Below are 18,847 nucleotides of genomic sequence, written 5' to 3' on the forward strand. Positions count from 1 at the left end.
TCAAAATGGAATCATTATACCCAAAATATCTCATATTTTTAATATTGCTCATAGTTTCTTACTAATAAACCTTTGTACATAGTCAACTCTTCATCTTATGTGAGCATTTACTCATTTTTGGGTATCTTCTTTTACAAAATAGGATTTATCTCCTCCCCACACATGGATTGATCTTATTGGCCCATAGGAACCTTAATTGGACCATAATCCAAAAATTTCTGAAAATCTAGGTCCTTAGGCTAAGGTCCTTTATACCCATTTCCAATTTATTCCAATTGCACATCGGAAAGTTCTTTTTGAATTTCTGTTTCAGGGGAATTCATTTTAGTAATATGAAAAATTTTTCTATCTAAAAATATTCAAAATCTGAATATTCTCTCTCTAGAATATTTTCTCTCTCTAGGTTAAAACAGTTAGAAATAAGATCTTTTATATTTCTGAAGAGGGGATTGATTACAAGGGAAGATGATGGATATCTTGAGAGGCTACGGAGGAATCTTACAGTCTCTCCTAGCAAGTACACTCCACTATAGGGGTGAAACAGGGCTGCCCGCTCTTCTCTCTGACTCTATTTGGACTATACATTGATGAGATCTCTGATTATATTGGGACACGAGGGGACAGAGGAGCCCAGTTGGTTGGCACTTGGATACCTCTGCTCTTATATGATGCTGATGATATTGTGCTTATAGCAGACTCACTAGAGGGTATGCAGAGGCACTTGGATACTTTACATGCTTATGCACAAGACAGTGGGCTCTCAGTTAACCTTGGTAAGACCAAGGTTATGGTATCTAACACTACAGCTTAGTGGGTCTGGAGATCAGTGCCTATTTTCACATATGGGTAGGAGACAGTGGAGTATGTTGACTCATACACATATCTTGGAGTGGTGTTCACTGGGCCCACATTTTCCATGAGGGGGCAGCAGAGGCCAAATTGATTAGAGGATATGCAGCACTAGGAGGTCTAGAGAGGATGTGCTCTCAGGTATAGTTTCAGGAGCCACGCACTAAGCTGTGGTTTTTTAACATGCTGGTCACATCGGCTATGCTATATGGAGTACAGATCTGGGGGCCTAGCCTAGATCGTCACAGTCGATCAGGACGCACATACGATGGATGGAGATTGATGGAGAGACCAATTGTATCCATGATCTCCAGGATGATTCGGGCTAAGGCCTCGGTACCCCATGAGATTATTAGAGCCGAGATGGGAGCACCACCAATCGTAGTCGAGGCTCTTGCTAAATCAGTGTCCTTCATTCATAGCACCTAGGACTTTCCCCGACACCGGTATGCATGACTTGCTTTAGAGTCCTCTCATTAGCTAGCCACCATGGAGGGAGACACTTCATGTTGGTATGCGCAGATAGCATCCTAGTTTGAGCTCTTTGGGTTCAGTTTAGACAGACTTCCACCCTTCCAGTACTCTCTGGAGGCACCCTCTCTCACCTTGACACATTCTGAGATTAGTAGAGTCATCAGACAGGACCTCATTCAGTTGGACACTAGGAGGACATGGCTAGAGCCCTCACAAGAGTGGGGGACGAAGATGGCTTTCTATAGAGACCATCTTCTCCACACGACTGAGGATGGCTTTATACTTAGACTGAGCTACATGGATACCCATCTATCTCATGGATTGAGGTGCATCATTGGGCAGATCCGCACCTCTTCACATCAGTTAGAGATAGAGACAGGCAGATTTAGAGGCATACCTCCAGGGGACAGGATTTGTCAGATTTGTTGGATAGATCCAGAGACGAAGGAGCACTACATCTGTCGCTGCTTAGCATATTATGAGATTTGAAGGCGCTACCATTGCCTTTTCAGAGAGGGATTTGAACCACTGGCTAGAGTCATGGACTATTGTGATCACGGATGCTTGGGTTTTTATCTTCTAGAGATCCGTAGGCTCAAAGAGTGCATTATCAGGAGCAGATGCCCGACTGGCGGCGGCAAGGAGTCCACACAGAGACAGATTATTGACTTCTTTAGAGGGACTACCCAGGAGGACACACAGCTGACAGCCTAGCAGTGGGCACCCCGTGGGACTCTAGTTGAGAGAGCTATCTAGTTGGGCAGACCTAGACGCTCGAGGGTTTGTGGATTTATGCATTGTGTGAGAAGGGAGATGGCTTCCCTCTATGGTTAGGGTTTGATAATACATTAGGGTTTGCTCCTGTGTGTGTGTCTCCTCTCCCTCTACCTGTTTTTCATCATGGTATCAGAGCTTGGTGCTCTCTATTAGGGTTTATGAGTGAGTGAGAGAAGAGGCAGAAGAAGCTGTGAAGCTTGCCATTGGAGCTGTGAAGCTTGGAGCACACCGATTTTCATCAAATCTGAGAGCTTGGCCTATTGGGTAGGACACTAAACATCCTTGAGCGGATTGCAGGTGCAAAAACACAAACAACACCAGATTTGAGTTGCCCAAAGCAAAGAAAAATTCTATTTTGCAAGCTCTCCATTGAAGCTTGAGTGTGGTGAATGCATGAGGCAAATATTCACAAATCTGACAAAGAATCATGTATCTCGCAAATGAGAATGTATTGGCAACTCATGTGCAAGCCCTACATTTAATTTGGAGCAAAGTTGATGCATATTAGTGAGTGGAAATTCACTGTTTTGAAACCCTCACAAAAATAGAGAAGAGATGTCCATTGTGGATGAAATTTGAGCTGGTTTTTTGCAAAAATCACTACATTGATTGATTGGGTACATGCCTAGGAGTGTTGGGCATCTACTTATGCTTTCCATAGCCATATAAACTTGTCAAATCACCCCTATAGTAGCAGGCGGCGTAGACAAAAGTGAAGAAAGAGAGCAGAATTTTCAATGCCATGCTAGGTGGAGGCCAAATTCTACTTTTGTGATTGATTAAACCCAAAATTTGCTTTAGCAATTTTGTGATACACATACTTGAGAAGGTTGATATGTGGTTTGTTGGAGTAATTATGCATTATGGAGCTAATTATGAGCTGATTAAACAGGCTGTCTATAGTGATTAGTGAAATAGAGGGTCATTAATCGGCTAATTACACTCTCAACTTAAAAAATTGGTCTAATTCCTTTTACATGGAGTTAGTAGACATCATTGCTAAGCTAGTGAATGCTTGGTCTCTCAATTTGGACAAGAATCAAAGGAATTAGAGCACTTTTACTATTGGTTTTTCCTGGTTTTCCTGGTTTTTCTCAAAACAGAGAAGGGGATTTGATAATTTTGGTATGTACGCACCTTGGTTGGTGTTGATATGCAACATTGAGCTTGTTTAGGTGTTAATCCAAGTTATCCACACTTGATTGGACCACTACATTGCAATTTGAAGCCTTGGAAAGTTTTTCAGAACAAGGTACTTGGGACTACGTATGCTAGTTCAATTTAAATGCAATCAGTTTGATTTTCTGCATCAACAGTGAAGTTCGTTGAGTACGTTGGAGTATCTGGAACACTTATTAGAGTGTGGTTGAGCTAAGGAAGGCTTGTTTACAGAATTCGACGTGTGCGGAAGGTGCATTTGCATTGAGCAAATATGTCAGACAATCCAGTACAGATTGTGGGTAAGAAGTTGGATAGAAAGAAATTCCAGGAATGGAAGTACAGGATTAAAAGCTTTCTGAACTTGGAGGGAAAAGGATTTTGGAACCTTGTTACAGGTGTGGAGCCAGAGCCGGAACTACCCCGACAACCTACACAACAACAGGTTGTAGCTCATAAGTAATGGTGAGAGAGAGCATACAAAGTTTTGCATTACTTGTCTATATGTATCTCAGTCATGTGAAGTTTCCTCGAGTTGTACGAAAGAGTTCTTGTGGTGGAGGCTTATGCCTTGTGTGGAAGTAGAACTATGAACGGCACACCGAATATTCAACATCATGGATTGGTAAGCTTATTGTCTCGTCTTAATTTCAGTAAACTTTGATCTATAAGAGTATTTATTAGAATTTTGTAATTTTTCACATAATAGGAAAGATCACACAGAAACTTCCCTCTTTGGACTTAATAACGGATGGATATGGTCACTAGCTTGTTTCTACTACAAGAACAAGCATGTATATAGAAGAATGTGTAGTTCTACGATGTACTATTGTATGTTTGCTGATCCACATATGTCGACATTAATGATACATCAAGGGGAACATTTGCATGAGGTGCAAAGGGACACATCAAGGCATGCATTGCAAAAGATAAGAGAACTTGTGCAAGAGGCAGTTTCATAGGTTTCTACAAGTGGTCCAAGGAAGGTACAAATGGATATCACCATACAACTCGTATTAGATGTAGTTGTCTCAGGAAGCATACGAAGAATGAATCAAATATCAGCAACATGGAGTTGTCACTATTATTGGAACACATGCATCCCCTAAATCAATGTCAAAGGCAATGTTTTTTCTATATTGATTTTTTTTGGGTAATTCTTGTGAATGAATGTTTACATAGTTTGTTAATTGGTCCAATTCTCTTATATATTCAGGAGCATGGTGCGTGCTTCTAGGATAAACAATTCAGTGCAAGGAACAGAGTCAAGTATCCTAGAATTGAAGAGGCAATGTGCTTTTGAGTTCTTCCATGGTAGTCGTTTTCTTGGGCAAGCATATGAGTCAGACCGGTGTTATGTGTTTAAAATGTCAACCATAGGGCCTGCCTTGGGTTTAGATCTGGTGAATCGTATGCGCCAAATAGGAGACGGGGATTTGAGGAAGGCTTGGGTTTGTTTTGATCACATTAGGCGTGTGCAAGGATGGACAACAATGACTGCACATGTATATGTTCCAAGGTAGAGTTTGGTCTTGTTAAGTTCGTGAAAAAAATTGATCTTGTTTTTAGTACTTTTCCAAGTGTCATATGATGGCATGCAGCCTGCAAAAGCTCATGAAAATTGCAGCTTGTGAAATAAAAGAGGAGTATACAGTGGCACAAGTGCTTTTTTTGGAGATGATTAACAATGTGGTCCAAAAAGGTTTCTGCAAGCTAGATTTCTTTGGCTTCATGGGGCTGATGAGGCTGGAGCCAACTGGAGCAAAGTTAGGACTATCTATAATAATGGACCAGAGAATATATTGGAAGGTCATGAACATTCATGTCTTTTTCATTGGGAACAAAGCTTGAACATCCATGCAGTACAATATATAGTTAGGAATTTTCAAGAAGAGCACAAGTGACTATGTCATCAGTGGCTTGCATTGAGTGAGGAAGAGGTACTTTTAGAATACAGACACATTAGATCATGTTGTTGAGATTCAAGCTCGATGTCAGCTTATGCCAGTTGCACTATCTGCTGGCATGTTAGGTAGTAACATGTGTGAGACATAAATGACCGCATCCAGCTGGTCATAGTGTGTGGACAGTAGCTAGGGTTAGTTGTGTGTGGACACAACACAAGTAGTGTGTTGTAGCTTATGGATTATGGCTTTATGCATTGTGTGAGATGGGACATGGCTTTCCTCTATGGTTAGGGTTTGCTTAATACATTAGGGTTTACTCTTGTGTGTGTCTCCTCTCCCTCTACCTGTTTTTCATCATGGTATCAGAGCCTGGTGCTCTCTATTAGGGTTTATGAGTGAGTGAGAGAAGAGGGAGAAGAAGCTGTGAAGAAAAGCTGTGGAGCTTGCCATTGGAGCCGTGAAGCCGCTGGAGCACATAGATTTTCACCAAATCTGAGAGCTTGGCCTACCGGGTAAGGAATAGTAAACATCCTTGAGCGGATTGCAGGTGCAAAAACACAAACAACATCAGATTTGAGTTGCCCAAAGCAAAGAAAAATTTCTGTTTTGCAGCTCTCCATTGAAGCTTGAGTGTGATGAATGTATGAGGCAAATGGTTGCAAATCTGACAAAGAATCATGTATCTGACAAATGGGAATGTGTTGGCAACTCATGTGCAACAATGAATTTAGAGAAAGTTTGATGCATTAGAGTGATTGAAAAATTACTGTTTTGAAGCCCTCACAAAAACAAAGAATAGAGGTCCATTTTTGATGCAATTGAAGCCGGTATTTTGCAAATCAACACATTGGTGGATTGTGTGCATGCCTGAACGTTCATGTGTCTTCAATAGCCATAACAAACTAGCCAAATCTCTCCTACAGCAGGCGACGCAGCCTGAAGGTGAGAAACAGTGCAGTTTTTTGGAAGTCTTGCAAAGTGGAGGCCAAATTCAATTTTGTGATACACATAGATGAGAAGGTTGCTGTTCACACACACTAGAATTGCTTTATTTAAGTCCTAATTTATACAAACAAGTGCTAGTTTCACGCAACCGCCTCTAGCACCTTTTTTATTTACCAACCCATTTTATATTTTCACTATCATGAATATGAATATTCCCACAATACATGTATCTCTCTCCCTCTCTCTCTCTCTCTCTCTATATGTGTGTGTGTGTGTGTGTGTGTGTGTGTGTGTGTGTGTGTGTGTGTGTGTGTGTGTGTGTGTGTGTGTGTGACCCTCGAAAGTAGTAGCTAGAAAACACGTTTTTGACTTGATGTAGGAAATATTTCGTTTCCTATGTTTGAAACCTTTTTTTTAATCAAGTTTTTTATAAGATTGAAGTTTGTAAATGAATTTTGCCTTGATGTTGATTATATTGTAGCTTCCATACTTTGTGCGACTTTTTGGTACAAAGTAGGTAGCATACATATGCTTGTTTACTTGGTATGCCCCTCCCATGTAAGAAACATTTAGGAAACTTTTGGCATTTTTACGAAACCTTTTTTTTTGGGTGTGTGTGTGTCTTGAAGTTGGCTGTTTCATAGCTTCCATGCTTGTACAGTTCTATGGCAAAAATAGATGACCTGGTGTCCCCCTCCCATATGTAGGAAATGTTAAGGAAACTTGTTACATTTGTGAGAAACTATTAAATATATATTTTTGGTCTTAAAGTTGACTGTTTCATAGATTCCATGTTTTGTACAGCTTTATGTAGCCTACATATGACCTAGCACCCCCCCTCCCATGTAGGAAACATTTAGGAAACTTCTAGCATTTGTAGGAAACTATTCTCAATATTTTTTTATCTTGAAGTTGTTTGTTTCATAGCTTCCATACGTTGTACAGACCTTTGGCATAAAATAGGTATCATATATATGGATTTTTTGACCTGGTACCCCTCCCCCCTCTCCCCCCAAAAACACCATCATCATACACACTGACACTGACTATTGTAACCCATGAGATGGTTGGTTGATTGACACTAATGGAACTATGTATATGTATAATTTTTTATGCATGCATGTATGCGCTCTTTTTAGTGCAGGATTTAATCATTGCAAGCTGAAGCTTTTGTATTTGGAATTGGTAGGGGCAACTATGAATGTTGGGATTGATCCCTCGAAAGTTGTGATCCACGAAGTTGAAACTGGACAAGGATAGGAAAGCACTTCTAGAGGGCAAAGCTGCCAAGAAAGGCAAGGGCAAGTTCACAGGCAGAGGATGTCAGTGCTGCGAGTGAGAGAGAAAAATGCCTCGTGTGTGTTAGAGAAACCATGGTGAGTGATACACTTGTGGTGAGTGATACACTTGTGGTGCAGATGAGGAGAGTGAGAAATCAAACATAGGTTGCATCTTAGAGCTTGTCCTAAATGAGGGTACTGGTAAGCTCTCATGATAGTTATGCACTCATTTTAGCTTAAGCCAATGTGGGGAGTGACTAAATTAAAATAGTGTATGTATTTAAATAATGCAAGAAGAATACTTTATAAAAATTTTATAATTTGATGTGTATCAATGTTGAAAGGGGGTCCTTTTGTCTTGTTTCAATTAAAACTATTTGAAATTATAGTACTTATAAACCACTATTTGTTAGAATTATTGATGCTATATTATATTGGATTGTGATGTTTATTTATAAAATTTAAGCATGAGGGTTTGCTATTAAGAAAGTGTGTGTCCTTATTAAATGAAATAAGAGTGTCTTATCAGAATGACATATCTTGCTGTGCAAGATATCTTGTAGTATCTTCAATAAGCTATTTTTTAAAAATAAGTAATGTTTACCAACAAGGATTTGGGGAGTTTGAAGCAAAGTGAGATGATAAATAATTATGATTCATGAGTCAATGAAATTGGGCGAATTAGCATTGCACAAATGCCAAAGTACTATAACAACCTTTAGATTGGTTTTGCATAGTCTTTTGCCTCTTGGTTATGGTCTCATCTTGGTCCTTTGCCACTCAATGAATGGAAATCCTCCCTTGAGCCCTAAGCACTTTGGTACCATTGTCGAGGTGTTGGCTTAGTGTAGCAGTTGTTTTTTTTCTTATACATCTCATTAGCTTTTGATGATGACTTTTTAGGAATCTGAACTTTAGTGTGGCCCCCTTCATAGTAGCCTTGTGCTACTAACAAATATCTCGGTAGCTAGTGTTGATTTGTTAGTAGCCTTAAGCTATTAATAAATATATGGGCACCTAGAGTTGATTTGACTTCTTAAATTGTTTGTGTGTTAATGCGCTTAATTGAAGAGGATGGTAGTTTTGGGGTTGTCACACACAGAAGGAGTCCCGATGTCAATGGAGTTTTCACCCTAACCCCCCACCCTTTCTACATCGACCAACCCCCCCTCACCCTCCTCAATCACTAACCAACCCACCGACCACTATCCCCACCCTCTCCACATCGATCAACCCCCCACCTCCTCACCCACCCTCTCCACACTGTCCACCCTCACCCTCACCACCAAACAACCCCCCTTACGCTCCCCGTCGACTAGACCCGTCATCCCCTCCACCATACCGGTTGACCCCCTCCATCATACCGCCTGACCCCCCTCACCCTCCCCATCGACCAACCCCACCATCACCCTCCCCACCAACCACACCCCTCATCCCCTCCACCATAGCGACCGACCCCCCTTACCCTCCTCACATCGGCTAACCTATTCCTAGTCTCTTCGTCTTGCGATAGGAAAAACATATAGTCACAACCACACCCCTCATCCCCTCCACCATTGTGACCGACCCCCCTTACCCTCCTCACATCGACTAACCTATTCCTAGTCTCTTCGTCTTGCGATAGGAAAAACATATAATCACAAGTTTATTAGTCTCTCTACTAATAAATCTTAGGAATTACATCAAATGCCTACTGTAATATCACTATCTCTTCCCATTATTATGAAGATAAATCATGATGGTCAAAATACATAGGAGGTTTGCTCTAATATTTGATACCCTATATAACATTTGACAATGTTTTAGTAGAACTTTCTCCATAAATGAAGAGATTATACATGTCCCTTTGTTTGACTTTGTTTTGAATTGCCCCATGAAATCATCTCCATCTATTTTAACCCTCCACTTTAGAAAGTCCAACATAGCTACATGCGTTGATATAGTGCAAACCTCTTCAATGATCACAAAGAGTTTTTGTGGTAGTGTTCACACACTTTTCATCAACATGATCCCTTTTTTGTTGTAATGGAAATAATTAAATTTGTCTCCTTATCACAGGAATCATTTAAATCATCTAAATTTTACCTTTTTTTTTCTTCTTTTAATTTTCAACCTCAAAAGATAAAAAGACTAGAACAATCAAAGGTCAAAAAGAAGAAAACATCAAAGAGTAGGAAAAAATGTAACACACGAATTTTCAAGGACAACAATGATGTGACCATTGAAAGTGGTTCAAAAGAGATCTTTGAAGCTATCTTCCACATGAAGACTTCCTCAAAGAAACCCATTAACTATGAAAGTCTTCCAAAGAAACTCAAAGAGTACCCTAACTCTATGTTAGAGAAAGAGCAAATGAAATAAGCACAAGACCTTGTGAGGAGGGAGTGTAGGCTGAATTAGAGCCCGTCCTTAAGAAAGTGGTTGAATATAAACCACTGACACTGCTTGAACATATCCTTGACCATATTCCAAATCCAATCAGAGGATAAGTGAGGGAACCTCAGAGTGTGCCAAAGAACTTGATCGATCTTCACCCAGACCCCACATTGCTAGATACAGTGAAGGAGTACTCACTGTGGGAGGTAAAAGTTAGCCTTTTGTGGGTCATTTTGGTCACCATAATATTTTTCCTAAGGTGATTAGTGATGACTTTATTTTCAACCCCATCAAAGGCATGTACTTCTAGGGTAGATTCAGTGCACATCCCCCTTACTTGATGGCAAGTCCACCTAAGAGTGAGTATGAACAAAGTGAGCGTAACTATTACCCATGGGCTCACCCATGTTTGCATGTAGTGTTTGTAAACCAAGCCACCTCATCTGATGTTGCCCTATCCATGGGCTCACCCATATTTTCCAGTAGCGTTTGTAACCAAGTTACCTCATATTATTTTGCCATTAGCAACACCCGTTTACTCAGCATCTATACTCAACAAAGCAATCATTGGTTGCTTCTTGCCGCTCTAACTAATAGCATCACTCCCAAAAGAAAATGCAAACCGGCTAGTTGATCTACTTTACTACCAACCCAATTTGCATATGTATATCCATGTACCTATACCTATACTCTAGCCTCATTGAAAAGTCCATAGTGTAATGTAGACTTTATATACTTGAGTATCCTCCTAGCCACATCCAAGAATGGCTTCCTTGGGTCCTACATAAATTGACTCACCAACCCAACAACATAGCTAAAATTTGGCTTGGTGATAGTCATGTAAATCAAACTCCCTACAAGCACCTATACATAGTAGGGTCCTCCAAAGAGTACCTAAATTTGTAGCCAATTATGTGCTCTTCTCCAATGGCACCGAGATTGGCCCTTACAACGTGTCATCCCATACTTGGACAATATGTCCAAAGCATACTACTGTGACACGAAGTTGGGGTTTGGACTTCGGTCACTTCTTAGAATCAAAAACACATTTGAATGAAACCTCACAGCCTCCTCACCTCCCTTTCTCTCCCTAGGTTAAGATAAAGATATACACATCAAAGGTGAGATCATAATTCATGGAAGGAAAGATGAAAGGCTCCGGAGAAGTAAGAATTTCTGCCAGTCTTGCAGCTCCAAACAACAGGGCGATTCTTTGTTGGAAGAAAATCTTCCGACTCAAGATTATGTGAACGGAAACATACGGGGATATTGGTAAGGTTCATCCGTTCGAATTGGGCAATTTGGACAGAACATATTAAAGAAAATGAATATAGCAATCACTTACAAGAGGATAAGACACATGGGGTTTGCCTTTTGATAAGAGATTAGGAAGAATTAATCATGATTAAGAAGAAAGAATGGCCAAAAAGCTATAAAAACAGAGATACACAGAGAATTGCAGTTTTAAATACATATAGGCTGTGTGAGAGAGGGTTATATAGATGCGTAGAGCTTGAAGAGAGCTTCGCGTCTATATAAAAACTTTCAAAAACGGGCAACCGAGCAAAAAGTTATGAGCATTTTACTGTAAGACTATAAAGCTGCCAAAATTCTATAAAAACAGAGATACACAGAGAATTGCAGTTTTAAATCCATATAGGCTATGCAAAAAAGAATTATATAGGTGCGTAGAGCTTGAAGAGAGCTTCGCGTCCATATAAAAACTTTCAAAAACGGACAATCGAGCAAAAAGTTATGAGCATTTTACTACAAGACTATAAAACTGCCAAAATTCGCCTAAAAATTAGCAACTTTGGGAGAAACTCTGATCATCAATGAAGTAAGGGATTAAGAAATTAGTTACATGAATGGAAAGAGCATAGAAAGAGCTTCTTACCCATATAATCAATTTAAGAAACCAACACCCGAGTGATGAGTAATTACCGGTTGAAATTTGGGTATTGGACCACAAAAACTGCACTTCTCTCTCTTTGCATGAAACCTCAATTTTCACATAGCCTCTTGCCTTTCATCTCCTTCATGATTCAAGCTAGAGGGTAAGGGTTAACATTGCTCAGCGGACAATCGTAAAGATTTACCTATGGTCCCCAAAGTCTTTCCACATGCTCATTACCGCTAAAACCATTGGTACCTCCAAAGGAGGGCGGTAATAAGGCAAGGGCTACCTTGAGAAGTCACAGGCCCGCCAAGATAATAACTCCTTATCCCACTTATCATGAATCATCAAAGAGGTCCAAAATTGGGTTAAGCATGAGGAGCTAATGCTAAATGAGATATTCACATGTAAAGAGAGTGTTGGAATAAGGGTTTGAAAGATAAGAGAATGGCAATGACACAAAATGCTCAATTGAGGAGGCTCATTCCTTGATTTGAAAGGGAGAGGAGGGCTCCTTTTATAGGTGGAGGATCACCCTCTCTTCCATTGTTACAAATTACAACATAAAAATCTTCAACCCTTCAGTGACATAAGGGTAGATGTCACCATCAATTATCCTCTTAGGCTAAGTCTTCTATTGATTATTAAATTGAAGACTTTTTGACTTTGAGAGTGTGATGAGATAATAGCCAAGTCTACGTGGCATGTAGGTGGAGATCCCACTTACACATGGCAAAATTCTCCTCTTCCATGTAGGCATTCCCAATTATGCACCTACACACACTCCTCCACATGCCTTCCACACTCCCCAACTTGTAGCCTTATGGTGAATACCATATTAATAATACAATTAAAATCCATGTGAGCATGAAGGCCCACTTTTATTTTCCACATCACTAGCCTATCTACCATACCAAAGTATTTATCAAGCATACTTGTGGCATTTACAATGTGTGCACCCTAAATCAAGTAAAACCATTATATTTGAAGATAGAATGCTGTTATCGGGGTAGCCGCCAAGCCGCCGCATCACCACACCGTTATTCCATTGTGGGCGCCGCAATCTTCTTGGACAAGCTTCCACCTTATTACCATTGAGAAACCATCAAAATATGCACAAAATTGACAATGAAAGATATTAATTTTTCACGTCACACTACCTCTGTAAAGGCCGAGTCCCATCATGTGATCTAATCACCTCTTTACCCATGAAGCATCGTAGCTCACCTAAATCCTTCGTTTCAAACTTCCTCTTAAGGAGCATCTTCCCTAAATGTCACCACACACTGTCTCTATCACAATCAAGTCATCAACATAGATGACAACTAGATGATTCTTATCCACATAAAGTGAAAAGTTTATTATAGATATATGAAATCATATAGTGATAAGATACTCTTCTATCTTGTCTAACCATGCTCTAGGTGCCTATTTCAAGCTATACAAGGCTTTACACAACAAGAAAAAAACTCTGGGTGTGCATGGTTCTCATATCCTGGTGGCTACTAGGCAACCTTATGCACATGCCTTTCTCTTTCTCAACCATTGTCTTGAAGTGGGGAAAGTACGCAAACACTTCACTTTTATCTTCATGAAGTTAAACCCACACCTTCCTAGTGTGGTCATCAATAAACGATACATAATAGTGCCATTTTTGTTGATCCTAAATGTTAAAATGCACCACATCCAAAGGTCTTTGACTCCTCACATTCCTATTGTATGGAAATGCATGCTTATAACATTGTTTTCCCAATTGATATGCTTCACATACCAGCACATACCTTGTGCATTCCATTCAATTTGAACTTCAATAAACATGTAATAATGCTTTGAGCCTATATATTTTTAGCCATGCTGAATATTGACATGACCCCGATAATATGCTTATGCCAAATGTCAATATCTTCAATCACACCTATACCATGTGCAAACATTGCATCTTTCACTTTGAGCATGTTTTACATCCAATATAAATATCCTTCTTGTAGACCTGACTTAGCCATTTCTCCTAGGTTCTTTGTAAACATCCTTCTTGCCTACTCAATAGACACCATGTTCTTTGTAATGTTTGAAATATGAAGTATATCAGACCACCCTACTCAACCATATGCCCAATGGACACCAGGTTCTTTGTAATGTTTGAAACATGAAGTACATTAGGCAAGTGCTTCATTTAGCCACCAATAGACACTAGGTTCTTTGTAATGTTTGAAACATGAAGTATATCATTTAGCCATCCTGCATAGACAATGTCACCTTACCAGCATGCACTAGGATGTGCTATCACATTTCATATACCCTAGTTTTCTCATTTTTTGTATTTCTTTAAACCACTCTCCATGACTAGTCATGTGGTTAGAAGCACCTGAATGAACATGTGGTTAGAAGCACCTGAATGAACCACTCTCCATGACTAGTCATGTGGTTAGAAGCACCTGAATGAACATGCAATATATCTTCAGGATTCCTTTGCTTGCAACAATCATAGAACTAAGCATATGTTGCATTACAAAAAGCTTCTCACTTTTCTTGCTTGAAGATGCAGAGTTTTCTTGCTATAGTTTCCCACTTTTAATGTCATTCCTTTGCTATATGACCTAGTTTGTGACAATAATAGCACTTCATGCTATTTTCACTTTGATTTCTTTGCCATCCATCTCAACCTCTCTGGCTCCCTCTACCTCTAGAGTGGCATGCTCTTCTTGTTTGTACATTAGATTGTTGTTATTGCTACCCATGATTTTTATTTCCAAAATGAAGTACACTTTAGCCTCTAGATGATGATCTTCCTTGACCTCTACATGTGTCTGTGTAGAAGGATTTCTCTTACACTTTCATATTTCTAAAAGATGATTTACTTTTTTGACTTTCATCTCCTTAGTGATAAGACGGGCTATACGATCCTCGAAGTTTGAGAAGTTTTCTCGAGTTCAATTAGATGTCCAAAATTGGTCATACTCTTTGCCAAGCCCATTCAATGTGGCCAACAGCAAGTCCTTGTCATCAAGCCAACAACATGTGCAAGCCCTTTAACTTTCAATGAGTAATCACTAATACTCATCTTATTCCTCTAAACATTATGCAGACATTTCATTAACTACATCTTCCTTGCCTTGGTACTTAAACTATATAGCTTAACCTATACATCCTTAGGTGTTGTTGCATCTTGTATATAACAAATCATAGCACCTGACACTTTTATAGACAACAAATACATCACTTTGTTGTCTCTCCCATGCCATGACTTAAAGGACTACACTTGTTGAGGAGTGAAATTTTCTTTCGAAAGCTCTGGCTCCTTCTTGTCACTTGAAATATACTCCCAATATTCTTTTCCCAATGAGGAAGTTTCTCATCCTAAACTTCCATGCTTGGAAGTTGTTCTTGTCTAGCTTCTCACTCACAATCTAGGATAGACTATCAGCCATTATTACCTATAGCAACTTACCAAATAATGCTTACACAAACTTCATCATTGATAACAAACCTACAATCTCTAACATAGTGATATTATAAACCTATTATACCACTGTATTACATACTACAACAGTACAGTAATATGGGAAATATTACCCTCTTAGCACACAACGTTAATAATAAAGATGAATTATAATGCTAAATGAATACAGAAACGAGTGTACACAGTGCGACATGATTAATGTTTCATAGACTACAGAATTATCACACGAAACACAGATTGATTGATTGTGAATACATAGGCATATAGCCTTTTAAAGAGATACATAGTCGCGGGGTTCAAACAGGTGCGACCTCCTGTTTACACCTCTTGAGATCCAATAAAGACTATTCACATAAGGTACACATTGCGGCTTTACACTTGCGGTCTTGCAGTGTGCGGCCCACATAACACTTGGCACGCATGGTGGACTGCACAAACCCACAAAAGAACTGTGTGGGTTTGAATCCCATCGTGGTCGCCAAGTGTATTATGTACTACAGCAGTACAGTAATACGGGAATGATTACCCTCGTGGCTTTACACTTGCGGTCCTGACTCCAGACTTGCGGTCTTGGAGTGTGCGGCCCACATAACCCACATAACAACCACAACAGTTATTTGTGAACTAGTCACATGAATATACATCCACAAACAATATGCAAATCTTAGATTGTCTACATATACTTTCCTAACAAAAAAAATAGGAAATATATAGTTAAAATTGACACTATCACATAGAACATGTTAAAAAACTTGTAGAGCCAAAAAATGGGACCTAAAATGGCCTTGAATCCAAAATAAGAAATTATCCCTCTACTTCACTATATGAAGGGCAGCTCAAGATGTGATAATGCACCTTACTATTAATATGCCTTTGCATGTTGCTCTTGCTAGCATATACTTATAGAGATTTGCTTCCAAATCAAAATGAAAGGGATGGAGTTACCCTTTCTTGTGTACCATTTCCTTTCCTTGCCTCTTACTTACCTCTTAAGCTCTTCACACACAAACTGACACTCTGATACCATTAGAAGAATAATGCAAGGGAGAAGGTGAGCTTGAGCTCCTTGAAAGCAAACACACACATATCACAAAAAGAGTAGAGAGCTACACAAGAGAGATGGATGGCTGAATTTTCTTCTATTCTCACCCTTCTCTACAACCATAACATAAAGATAAGAGCACATACTATAGGGTAAAGTACTCTCCTACTATAACATACAAAGGTCGGTCCATAGTGTGAACTTGACTATAGGAGGTGGCTCTATAACTATGCCATAACTCTAATGACCCAAAGTGTCACACAACTTGTAAACTCACACATAAGCTGACCAACCATGCCAGTGGCATAAGTGTGGAACTCTCATCCTATCGTGTCACCCCCCATATCCACACTAGTTGAGCTTGATACCTCAGTAGCACAACAAGCAGAAGAAAAGCCAAGAAAATTAGGCACAAGAATAAGGTTGGGCACTAGAAAAAGTAAAAGGGCCGAGAAAAAAGAGGAAGTAACCCACAAGCCATTGCAATTAGCCACCGTGCAAGCAAGTGGTAGGGAGCCACTTGTAACTTGGAAGGTAGAAGACTGGGGAGAAGAATCAACAAAGTAAACGAAGCTGAAAAAGAGGAGGTAACCCACAACAAGCCATTGCAACAATCAGCCCATGACAAGCCACCACGCAAGTAAGTAGTAGGGAATGGGAAGGTAGAAGACTGGGGAGAAGAATCGGCAATTTTTAATCTTCTCTTTTCTATTCAAAGCCAAACATAATCAACTTCTTAAAAAGTCACTACCTTACAATGCTTATTGGCTTGGGTCGCATATTGTGTTTGGGATTTAGTGATAATTTCATGTACCTGTTCAAGAATATGGGTATGGTCTCTAATAAAATCATCTCCTCTATGTGAGTACAGAACATGAAAGTCGAGAAGCAGGGATCGGTAATTTCTTACTATACACAACTTCAAAAGGAGCTTTGCTAGTTAGCAGAGTGTGGTGTATTATTGTAAGAAAAATGTAACAAAGTTGGCCTCAAGTGTCTACTGTAGAAATAGTGTAGCACTTTAACAAGTCTAGAATGGTGCTACTAGTAGCTTCAGTCTGGCCTTTACTCTCAGGATGAAAAGCATATGAGAAATCGATTTTAGATCCAAGATTAGAAAATAAAGTAATCTAAAAATGATTACAAATTTTGGAATCTCGATTGAATACAATAACTTTAGGCAAACCATGATGTGTAAAAACATGCTTAATAAAAAGATATCAATTTTAACAGTTATCTTATTCAATGCTCTATAGTCGATGCACATGCAATATGTTTTGTTCTTTTTTTGGGCTAGAAGTACTAGGGTTCCAAAAGGTGAACTACTAGGTCATATAAGGCCACGGTCTAAGAGTTCTTCAATTTATCATTGAGTTTATTTTTGTTAGATTTGATTTTATCTATAAGGGGCTCTATGAGAGGTGGTTGACTACTAAGGATAATCTCGATGGTATGATCTTCTGGGCAAGATGTAGGTAGTCCTAAAGGGTAGGTCATCTGCAAAAGAATATTTGAATTGATCTAGAAAAGTTTGCTGACTTTGAGATAATTTATGCTCAGTTGCTTCAATTTCGTTTGTAAGCTTTCTCATATCTCCTTAGTACACGTTTTGCTTGATTGTGTGATAACAATGGATAGAGTTCATGCATAACGTCACTGTGAAGAGTTAAAGTTGCATTATGTTATGTGATCCACGTTGTGTGTGATTATAGTCAATTTGAGGATTAAATTGGTGACAAAAAGACATGCCTAATATGATATCACTGGTGTGCAGAGGTGTGATTAACAAATTTCTTTTCTCTTTATAAGGCCAATGGAATTTTTTAATTGTCTAATTTCCTTAGTGCCATTATAATGTGTACCTTGAAATACAGATTAACCTTATAAAGTGATGGGTATGTCGCTCAAAAATAAAATCATGTGTACTACCATCATCGTGCAACATGACCCTTAATTTTACCCTTCATTTTAAGCATTGAATAAGCTGAAATAGGGTTACATGGCACATTGCTTTGTTCGAGATTACCATCATCGCGTAGCATATCTTCGGACCCATCTGGAGCATAGTTACCATCTTCATTTGTAGACACCTTCTTGATGTTATGAAGTTGAGCAACTAGTTATTTAGAGGTCTTCCAACATCGAGCAACAAAGTGACATGGTTGATTGCACTTGTAGCACACAGGGCAAGGATTTTTGGTAGTATTAGTGTTTTGATTAAAAGGCTTGGGTTGAATTACATTGCTTTGACCATTAATAAGCTTTACATTGACTATTAGTGTTGTAACTAATAGGCTTGGGTTGAATTATATTGCTTTTGAGAAGTATTGCATGCATTACTAGATGCTACCCAAAGCTTCCTATTTACATTTAAATGATTAAAAGAACATGATCCAATAAGAGCACCATAATGACAAGAAAAAGGTTTACCGGTTGTTATTGAAGCCCAAGGTTTGTCGATTATTTGAAAGAGAAGCATTGAATTGACTAGGAGACTTGTGCAAACCTCTTTTGCGTTCTACATCATGAGCTAAAGCAATAGCATCATGAACATATTTACCTCCATTTGAATAATTTCTTCAAGACCAGGTTCGTAATGATGCTAAATAGTATCTTTAAGTACTTCTTTGAGCATGCAGAGTGGAATTAGAGTTTGCCCAAAACTTCTCGGTGTATTGCGAA

This window comes from Cibotium barometz, chromosome 32 (assembly GCF_041138505.1).
Source record: "Cibotium barometz isolate CiBa-2024 chromosome 32, ASM4113850v1, whole genome shotgun sequence".
Classification (NCBI taxonomy): domain Eukaryota; kingdom Viridiplantae; phylum Streptophyta; class Polypodiopsida; order Cyatheales; family Cibotiaceae; genus Cibotium; species Cibotium barometz.